The sequence below is a fragment of the Sinohyriopsis cumingii genome, chromosome 19, assembly GCF_028554795.1.
Source record: "Sinohyriopsis cumingii isolate HCF-2022 chromosome 19, ASM2855479v2, whole genome shotgun sequence".
In the NCBI taxonomy this organism is placed as follows: domain Eukaryota; kingdom Metazoa; phylum Mollusca; class Bivalvia; order Unionida; family Unionidae; genus Sinohyriopsis; species Sinohyriopsis cumingii.
In genome coordinates this window covers 46,560,650-46,571,914 of record NC_142979.1, presented here as the reverse complement: position 1 = coordinate 46,571,914, position 11,265 = coordinate 46,560,650, and the positions used below count along the sequence as shown (strand labels likewise).

Here is an 11,265-nt window from a genome sequence, read left to right as displayed (position 1 = left end):
ACACTGTTATTTCAATGTGGTAAATATGACAACATTAATGTCCATTGGGATCTCACTATTATTGCTTTTACAAATATTTCCTCTTACTGACTATCCAACCCGAAAGTTGAAAATTGACTATCTGAGAAATGAGAACAAATTTTAAAATATGAGAGGCTTTATGTGTTTTGTATGGCAATCTACATATTCCTCTAATTCGTCCGCTTTAAACTTCATTGTGTCACCAACCCTCATTCCATGTTTGCTACTATGAGAATCCTCCGTATGATAAAGAGAACCCAGCTAATGCATGACATTCAAGCAAACCTGGCACCTTTGTCATCTCCTATAGCAGTACAACTTGACATGTTCCAGAGCTTATTGGTTGACAAACATGTCGCAGCAGCCAAATGCAGAGTGTTAGTTCAGAAGTGTTCTCCACATCGAGTGGGTTAAAAGCTCAATATTTCCAATAGTCGCGATGCCACGAGTGACACTACTAAGTTCATCACTCACGACATGAAGTATATCAGTTATTCATTCATAGCAAGTAAAAATTATTACTTTTAGTTTTTCCTCAAACGTATTGGCTAGTGTGTTTTCTTCGTCTGACTCGAGATCTCTTGTCCATATTACCTTATGGAGTCATAGTGTTGAGACCTCAGTGGAACATTATAAATAACTAACTCATATTCGATGATGTAATTATTCTTGAATCTGTCCATCTCTCCAAATTTTCTTCACAACAGTTTAGCTACATGGTTTTCTGATATGTTGCTCATGTCGAATACGCTTTCTTCTTCCACTGTTTCCATAATTCCTCTCTCCATGACATAAATCTCCCTCTATTATTTCTCAAGGCATATATATCTACTACATCACCTACCTACACCCACTGCCCTTATATACGGATTTTGATTGCCTAACCCTTACAAACTGAAGGACAGGTCACACAGACCACACAAATACTAAATGTTGCTGAACCAAAATTTAGGACGAAAATGACCTAGTTACCCCAGATTTGTCATCGAGCTTCGAAGTTCAAGGCTATACTGTTATGAACGTGTCACTGAAACTATTTGTCGTAATTCACTGCAGTGAATTATAAGTGATTTTCTTTAGAAGTTTCAGTAGTTCACTGCCTATCATCAGATATATGTTCTTATTTGTTTTTATACTAGCTGAACAAATATTGGACGTAGTTAACAGTGTTTGTATTCATCATTGAACCTGTTTCCCTTTATAACTTAATTTGCGTCGAATGGACATGTATATGACAATGCTATGGATTATTATATTTTCCCTGTGCCTATGTGGTCAAATGATGCGTAAGAACAGGAAAGCCGTGTGTACATGTGGGCAAATGGTACATAAAAACACGAAAGGTCATGTGTGATTCTGTATGATGAGATAGAAACGGCATGATGAATGGAGGCAACGGTATGCATATGGAAATACAGAAGGACAAATGGTTGGATAGACGTTGGTTTTGAAAATACCCTTGTATCCTACTCAGAAAGTAAGTAATCAATAATCATGATAAAGAACACTATATATTTTCCTTACTTTCAGAAAATAAATCGATTCTTAGAGAACTTTGATTACTTTCTCGAGAGATTTTCCTTTTTCTGAAAACAAATGAACACAAAACTCTTGTCAGTTGATAGATAGGTATATCTAAAAGTATTATTTGGTGTAAATTTGCTGTGTGGTCTGTAATACATGAAGAGAAATACGAATTGGTAAGTAGCTAGTTAAAAATGGAGGGAAATAGGAATTGGTAAGAAGATAGTTATACATGGAGAGAAATACTAATTGATAAGTAGACAGTTATACTTGGAGCGAAAAACGAATTAATAAGTAGGTAGTTATAATTTGAGTGTAATTTGATTGAACGTACAAGTAATAATTGCACTGATATCAGTTTAAAGAAGTATTATTACAAATCAAAGGCAATCTATCGGATGATTTAGTTTAACATAGCAAAGAAGGATTACTTATACAAAGGCAATCTCTCTGATGATTTAGTATAAGCTAGCACAAAGAAGGATTACTAAGACAGGCAATCTCTCTGATGATTTAGTTTAAGCTAGCTAAGAAGGATTACTAAAACAAAGGCAATCTCCCTGATGATTTAGTTTAAGCTAGCAAAGAAGGAATGCTAGACAAAGGCAATATCTCTGATGATTTTGGTAAGCTGGCAAAGAAGGATTTCTAAATCAAAGGCACTCTCTTTGATAATGTTTTAAGCTAGCAAAGAAGGATTACTAAGGCAAAAGCAATCTTTCTGATGATATTTGTAAGCTATCAAAGAAGGATTTCTTAATCAAAGGCAATATCTCTGATGATGTTTTAAGCTAGCAAAGAAGGATTACCAAGACAAAGGCAATTTCTCTGATGGTGTTTTAAACTAGCAAAGAAGGATTACAAATAAAAAGGCAACCTAATAAATTGTTTTAAGCAAACAAATACATTTTACAATCTTACAAATGACCTTTGCTTGAAAACATGCGTGTGATAAATATTATTGCCACGATTGATGAAACACACATAGACTCCTGGATGACAGATTACTACAGGATTTTGGAAATAACCTACACAGTGTTTTATATTAGCTGACATTGTTTACTTGCTGAGTATCGGGATACATGACATGCAATTTTAAAGTAGTAACTTGACGCCTTTATAAATTTATTCATTCCTCTTTATCGTGTTTATTCTATCAATTACTGATACTTGCTGAGTATCGTTATATATGACACGCAAATTCAAAGGAGTAACTGGACGCCTTTTTAAATTTATTCATTCCTATTTATCGTGTTTATTTAAAGTCTATATTTATATTGGGGTTGTACTCCTTTACGTCGAGTCTCGAATTCAGTCAATGTGTGTATGTGAGAAAGCTTGCCAGTAGCTTCTCGTGGGTCGGTGGTTCTTTCAGGGGATTTCCCGGGTTCTTCCTCCACCAGTAATACTGGCCGCCATGTATAGCCTATCGTGTGCTGAAAAATGGCGTTAAACCCTACAGCAACAACAACTACTCCTTTACGTCCAGAGAGATGTGTTGTAATTACACCAACGCCAGGGATTGAGTTTCCTTCTTGGAATACAAATTCTGCTAATAAAACTTAAGACTGACACATGCATCACATTATTTCTTCGTACTATTATGTAGATTTGGACTTTATAATAATAACTCATATATTTCTGGAAAAAGAGTCATTTAAACAAACAAGCTAGCAAGAAAACATGTAACCAGGCAGCAGAATGAACGATTAACTTAAGATAAAAAATAACAACAAACAAATATCTTAAGAGTGATGAGTTTAGTTTTAAATTCCTGCTTAGAAGTGATTTCGTGAATGTGAAGGAGAACAAACATGTATGTGCCTTTTGGTTTACCACGTGATAATAAAACTGACATCACTACATGCTTGAAACTTACATTGCTTATTTCTCTGTTCATTGCGAGAAACATGTATTGCACAAAATTAAAGCAAAATACTAGTTTACAGAAAGAAAAAATTTACTCATTATGCATGCTAAATTTTGAACTTTGATTGTTGTAAGTGATCATGTATTGTATCATCTGTACCGAAGAAATTATTGTACAGACAGATAACAGCATATTGGTAAAGTATTTCATATTCTGTTTTTTTTTTCTGTCTGTGAAGAGAAAGGTATTCATAGACAAATGCAGTGTCCCGTGGGTAATGGTACAATTTTGATAACGACTAGTGGTGAATAATAAACATGGTGTTTCTAGGTCAAACGTTAGAGTTATACTAACTAGGAAGAATGCGTTTATAGTTATTGATTTAAACACAGATCATTTCATGTTTGTCGTTTGAATTAACAGTAGATAAAATGTTTAATCCGACTCGATACAGAAACGTCCAACGTTTTTAAATGGCATATGTTTTCATGATCACGATTAATTGATTGCATATCTATACCAAATTTCTATCAATTCTATTATTCTTCATCTCTTGAGTTATACATATTTCATGTTTTATAGTTCTTGTAGTGAATGCTCTTGTGTTGTCTCTGTATTTTGGATGCTACCCACCATCCCACATATACTATCCAATACCCAACATTTACTTTCCGTGCATTGTGAGCAATACTTGTTTATCAACCATCCACCAACAAAAATTTAATATTATTCAACACGCCAAGTGAAAGGAAGAAAAACGTATCACCTACTACCACATGAATGTAGTAGGATGTGAAAAAAGTTGGTTGAATGTGCACACTATCACGCGCAAGATGGTAGGAGCATTTATACGTTTGCTATCAGTATGTGAGCTCTCATTCCTCTCGCAAAGAAATAAGTACTCTTGTTGTCGATTGTGGGATTTATGACAGTTGGTATGAGGTACAATAAAAAAAAAACCAGACTCGAAGAGTATTACTTTCCCGAAATATATTAACGTATTCAATCTCTTTGTCTTTCACTTGCGTGAAAGACAAATCTTCGCACTGCTCGATGTGTTGTATGACTCTCTCTCTCTAGCCTCGACTAGTAATTCCCTAGCCTTTTATTAGTATCGCGGAGAGGTGGTTTTCATACACGTGACGCACGGGAATCATGTACCGCGATCGATCGCTCACTCGTTCGCTCACTCACAACAACCACGCACATTAGCACACCACGCAAGTCCCGGGTCACAAGTATATACACGCAAACATGCTATCACACACTACATGTTACTGATGGCATATACCCTATATCAAACAAAAGAATTATAAAATAGTTTTTACGTTTTATTTGCTTTTGAACAGACGTGGACATATACAAACACAAAATACACAGTGATAATGACTTTGAGCAGCATCTCGCTTTTCGAGGAGATTTGGGTGGCACATAACTTAGGGTTATTTAATCAAAGATGTTTGACACATGCATCGCTTCACAGTTCATTTTTTCAAACGTCTCCTTATAGCTTGTCCATAGACTAATACTCCCTTTCACATATAATTTGTGTTTCCTTACCAAATAGTTGTGCATGTGATGCGTGTCAAATTGGCATAACTGTATAGGAATACAGGCTTTGCACTCCAATCCATTCCATCACCATTTACGGATGCCCTTTCATAGAGGGTTTCGGCACCAACACACAAGACTCTCCAATGTTGCGCCGACGTAGCTGATGCGACTCCGCTAGGGCCTCATTAACTTTTCTATTGCTCCTTTTTCTCCGCTAAATTAAATGGGAGGCTAAATCGGCCTGTTTGCCAACCGTAGTGACTACGTTACTGAGGTCAGCTTCTGTAATCCCGATGATTCACATGCATTCTCGTACTTCGAGGACAAGATTTCCTGGATGGAAACTACATTCACGTTTATCTTCATCAAACTAATTTTACTGTTATTTCACAAGATTTATATAAATAATGTCATGGTTGCTTAAGTTCTAGAGCCTGCAATTCGGAAGGAAAGTAATTAGTTCATTAATCAACTTCCAAGCTAACATTGTTTAGTCCAGCCTGCTATAAGCGACATCTCCATTCCAAGAACAGAACAGTTCTTGCTAATTATTGATAATGTACATCACCGGTGGACATCTTGTTTCAACAAATAGCTAAAGGTCACACCTTTGTCCAGAAACAAAAATGTGTCTTTGTGTCCAAGTTGTAGACTTCAATCATTCCATTCAAAGACATGACAATGAACACTAGAACTATTAAGGGACGGTCAGAATAATAATGAAACAGAAGGTGAATTTTCTCTTTTTTGATTTTGCTATGCATATTCATAAAAGACTGGAATTCACATCCATACTTTATGTGTGGTTCATTGCAATCGTGACAAATGTATGCAATACTCTTTATTTTGTCTGTCCAAGTTGTACCTTGGTTCCATAAGGACGCAAAAGGACCATTCAGCTGGAAACGACAGTTGTCTTGAAGTCTTTGAAAATAGTTTTATACATGTGTTGTTGGTTGCGTTAAATCCTTGTTTGTTATATACGTCTAGCACAAGTTCATATAATATTTGTCTTTACTGGAAGTAACGGCCACATTAATAGATTGATTTGAATAATTTTCTTATTAATTGGTTTATTAAGTTACTTTGAGATATTCTAGAGCCAGTTGATGCCTTCCTTGGTCCAAAATTTAAGTACTTTCCATCAATTTCCTTATACATGCAATAGATATTACACGCATTCGGGTGCTATTTAAGGTATATGTATCATATCTGGAAGTGTTTCATATTGTAGCAAACATAGGCTGGGGGTGAATTGTAAATATCTCTCTATTTACAGTCTTCTTAGATTTTTGCGATTATTTCTTTGATAATAGGTTGTCGGTGGTGTGAAAATATTTCTCAAAACTAGTAGATTGTCATTTTTTAGGAGCAGACGTTATAACGTATATACTTCGCGAGACTTGATGATGGCATAGACGGATTTCGTAAAATAAGTTATTCCTAATTTCTTAGCATAAGGAAGTCCTTTGATATTTTCAGGTACATATATTTACTAATATTTGACATGGAAAAGCTTACTGATGGGTCATGCAATTGTAAAACAAGAGAGACCATGCCAATCTGAAATTAGGATCTAGTGAGTGTTTGGCTGTTGATTGACTGGAGGAATTTATATGCTGCACTTATGCGATTAAGAACCCTACAGCAGAGAGCAGCTGTTTTCTTGACGTCCATGGAAATAACGGAAACAGTGACATCAAGCCAGACTAACAGAAGTGTTGTTTGATTCGCTCGGTAGTGAGACTAATTGCTATTTATAGTTATGTAACGATCGTACATAACACACATGCGCATGGATTTAGAAAACCTCTGGTCAGTTAGCACTTGCATTTACACAGCAGATTCCATGAAACTTCCAGATAAAATACGAAGCCTGGTACGTGGCGTCTAAACATTACACTATTTGTGTGCATTAGCTTTATTACAAAATTAATTTCTTACTGAAATCAAAGCAAGAACAGAGTTTTGAGCTATCAGAGGGTAGGAACTTTTTCTCTAAATGTCCCAGCCCTACCGACCCGAAAATCATTTGTTGGTCCCTTATTCGCGAGGACAATTGTGGATGTAAATAAATTGTTCTTTTATAAAATGATCAACTGCTCGTACAACACTAATGCCATGCTCAAATGATGGTCACTTAAAGTGTCAGCTCAGAAGCATTTTGTACTTTACATTATTCATAAAATGCATGCTACTGGTCAGGAGTTATAAAGTTAGCTGGATATTTTACGTATCGCCATGACTCCGTAAAACTTGAAATCTCCGTGCCACAGTGTCATATCATGAATGAGAATCTTGCATCATATTTCTCGAGCAACACACCTGTTCTGGCGACCATTGTATCCTTCAGTATCAGGTTCAGTATAATTTGTTTTATCTTTACTGCAACTACATCCTTACTTTATGATTCATGTCTAGACATTATGATAATGAGGCAGGTGTTCCTGATCTAAAAGGATGTACACATTACAACCTATTTAATTTATTTTTCTCCCTTGGCTTAAAATGTACAAAACCTACAAATTCGACCGACTAATCGCAAGTTTTATTACTGAACAAAAAGCCTTGTTCTTTTTATTCTCTTCCTGTTATTATTAAGACATATTTGTTGCTGCTTGTGTTGTTTGTGTCTGTTAAATGTGGTTCATTATGTGTGATATGTCTATAAATTAAATGCATGCTTACAAACACTAATTATTCTTTCAAATATGTAACCCTATATTGATTAGTGACTTCAGCTTAAGGAACATTATGAATGCGTCTTCATTAGATAAAGCAAGATTTCAAAGTGAGAGAAACAACGACTTTCCGCATATGCAACAAGAGTGTGTTTGCGAGGACGTTTAGGGTAGTGGATTATTGCAGTCATATCGCACGGATTTGCTGACGGTACGGAACCTACACAAACTCCTCCATAGCATCCCAAACCATAACCAAATCCAATCTGGCAAATATAAAATAGACTTATTCAAACGATAAGAAAGCAAAAAGATGGATATATTTCTGAATCCATCTGAATAATATTATAAAAGCGTGGTATGTTGTTAAAAGTGCCTTTAAAGCAACAAAACAAAAACACACCATTTATAATAAAGGAATGTATCATTTCATATAATGCAGTAAGTTCAGTTTAACTTTTCTTGAAGCACTGCCTGGCATCGTTTGGGTCAAGGTAAACAATTGATTACTTTAAATGTTAATAAATTCAAGACTCCAGAGTGAGCATGCTTTTAAGCGCATCGCCAATAAAGTTTGCAAAATACGTTTATTTTGTATGACTCTGTCTTCAGTTATGTAAATATATCTTAATAATAGCCAAAAATAATGCTACAGCGAGAGGGATTACTCTGCAGACGGTAGACATATATTTGCAGAGGAAGTAAATCTAACCGGAACATAAGCCGTTCAGCCATGACGACGACATACTCTCAATGAACGTCACTATCATTTTGACATTTTAATCAAACAGATAATAAGAATACAAGTCACTGGATGATTATGGAGTGGCGGGGGAAACCTATTAAAGTATTATGATACCAGCTGTATGACTAATAGTACAAGGGGTGATTGGGGAATGCTGGGAGGAAATGACTATTAGGGTCTTATGATACCAGCTATAATATTAATAGACACTGGGTAGTTGGGAAATGGTAGGGCGAAATAGTTATTAGCTTGCTACGATGCCAGATGTATATTTTATATAACACGGAGTGACTGAAGAATGGTACGGCGAAATAACTATTAGCGTAATATGATTCCCAATGTATGTTTGATAAAGCATTGAGAGATCGGAAAAAGGTAGGTTAACTTAAATGTTAACTTATTTTGATGCTAGCTGTGTGTTTAATTGAGCATGGGGCACTTGGAGAATGGTATAGTGGAACAAATGTTAGGTTCTTATTATGCCAGCTGTGTGTTTAATTGAGCATGGGGTGATTGGGGATTGTTAGGGTGAAATAACTATTAGCATCTTTTGATGCCAGCTATATGTTAATAGAGTACTGGGTGATTGGGAACTGGTAGAGTGAAATAACTACGAGAGTCTTATGATACCAGCTATATATTTAATAGAGCAATGGATGATACATGAATGGTAGGGAGAAATACCTTTTAGCTTCTTATGGTGACAACAAATGTTACTAGTAAATTAATGCCTATAATTTCATCCTAGGCCGTGAGTTAATGTAGGCTATGAATTACCGTAATCAGTGAATTACATTAGGCCGTGAGTTAATTTAGGCCGTGAATTACCGTAGGCTCTGAATTAACGTAGACAGTGAATTTTTGTAGGCCCTGAGTTAGTTGGGCCGTAACTTACCGTAGACCGTGAATTACTGAAGTTTAAAGTTAAATAAATATTACAATTGACTAGAGTGAAATAGATCAGTATTTTTTCTACCGCGTCGATAAGATAATGACTAAGAAATTTTAACTATTTTTACAAGCTTGTATGGCCTTAAGTAAAATTAACAGATGTCGCTATGGCTCATCGATTTCTAGGTCAATATAAAATATCTTCCATCATCCGCAATAAGTCATAGTCATGTAAAGTTTTACAAAGACAACGGTTTGTCTGTTTTATTTATTTGTCTTGTCTATGCTTTGTATTTGCCTTTGAAAAAGAATAATTAAGAGTCGAAAGCGTTTAGGCTAGTTAGATACTAGTCTTTCACTGTTTGTAGTCAGTTTATTACATTTATCTTAATCAATCCCTGACAAACGTGATCCCTTGCTGGATCCAGTGCACTTGAAAGGAATGTTATTCGCCATATGATTTGTATTCTTATGTATATATATATATATATATATATATATATATATATATATATATATATATATATCATCTCGTGGGTGAAAAACGACAGTGTCAGTGAAATCTTCTCTACGTTTTATATTCATATAATGAAATGTAGAGGCAGCATGGTTTATAATATTTGCACCATGAATGATCTTCTACAGTCACTTCCATAAACAATGCATCGCCTTGTAGTATACTAACGTGTGTGTGTGTGTGGTTTGGATCGTTAACGTAGCGTTAACAATTATTTAGTCATATCGCTACGATGTCTGCGGTGTGGTAGTTTATATAAATGTCTCTCGCTGGGGATTCATGCTGCAGACAGGTAGTATGATGTCCCCCCCCCCCCAGTCACGTTATCCTGACACCTGTCCGACTATTCTTAACACTAACCTCTTAATGCTGAGCACCCAGCACCCAGCTGTTAGTACCTGCAGTGTACTAATAAACTCATTTGTATATTAGTAGGGAACAGGTGATATTTTGAAGCTTATCACAGTTTTCAATTCGTCTCGAATAGCATTAATATGTAGCATTCTTTATATATCTCTCGATATGTACTGGATTAGTGTTTTTGAGAATCAGCCTAACTCGATCACGATGTCCATGTACTGTACGGAGATGGTTATAGAATGAGCAACCCACGGAACAACATGTATGGAGTCTGAAAATTGTTCAGTAGAGCTATAACAAATTAGCATACTTTTCATCACCCCTCAACCAGCTCGATTTTTAGATATTTACCTCTGTATCACACATACGTGAATACTTAAGACAAGTCGGCTGTTCACTTGTAACCCAAGTTATGCATTTGATCTCCAGTGCAGGTCTAACTGTGACAGACATTCACCAAAATGCCAACCTATTTTCAAGCCTAACTCAAATTAAGTCTAAAATACATTACAGATTTAGATTCTGTGTGAATTTATAAATGCTAGGCTTATAATAAGTAGGTTCATGCCTTCTACCTTAAAAATTAGGGTGGTGTCAAAATACGAAACTATTCCGTGAGACCTAATAACAGACACAGAACATGCACACATCTCAACAATAATTTTAAATGCTGCTTATCAACCATATTGACCGTGATTGGAGATGCCTATCGTGCATCATGTTGACCACGATCTCAGACTCTTGCCATTTCATACGTTGATAAACATCAATAGGTACTCAGACATTTTCCTGTTGATACCAGTGATATAACTTTCCGTTCTATTTAGTTTATATTTTTGATTCTATATAATTAGTCTATATACCTTGATTTGATGATTTCTTTGTAGGAATCCGGAGTGACTCTAGATTGATGAGAATTAATTACTGTGCCTGCCGTTTCAAATTCACCAGGCCGATTCTGATAGATGAATGTTTCACATTCACGAGGCCGATTCTGATAGATGCACGTTTCAAATTCACCAGGCCGAATCTGAATCCAGGTTTAAAATTCACCAGGCCGATTCTGATACATGTATGTTACAAATTCACTAGGCCGATTCTA

The 11,265-nt window shown here is 35.7% G+C and overlaps 1 long non-coding RNA gene across 1 annotated transcript in view; it reads left to right on the top strand.

Annotated features, from left to right (window-relative positions):
- Positions 1–1,072: 1,072 nt before the first annotated feature.
- The window catches only part of LOC149775640 (uncharacterized), a 30,866-nt gene continuing 20,673 nt past the window's right edge, over positions 1,073–11,265 (top strand). Inside the window, exon 1 of the long non-coding RNA XR_016416563.1 lies at positions 1,073–1,498. This is a non-coding gene — a long non-coding RNA (uncharacterized LOC149775640). The remainder of the gene's footprint in view (positions 1,499–11,265) is intronic.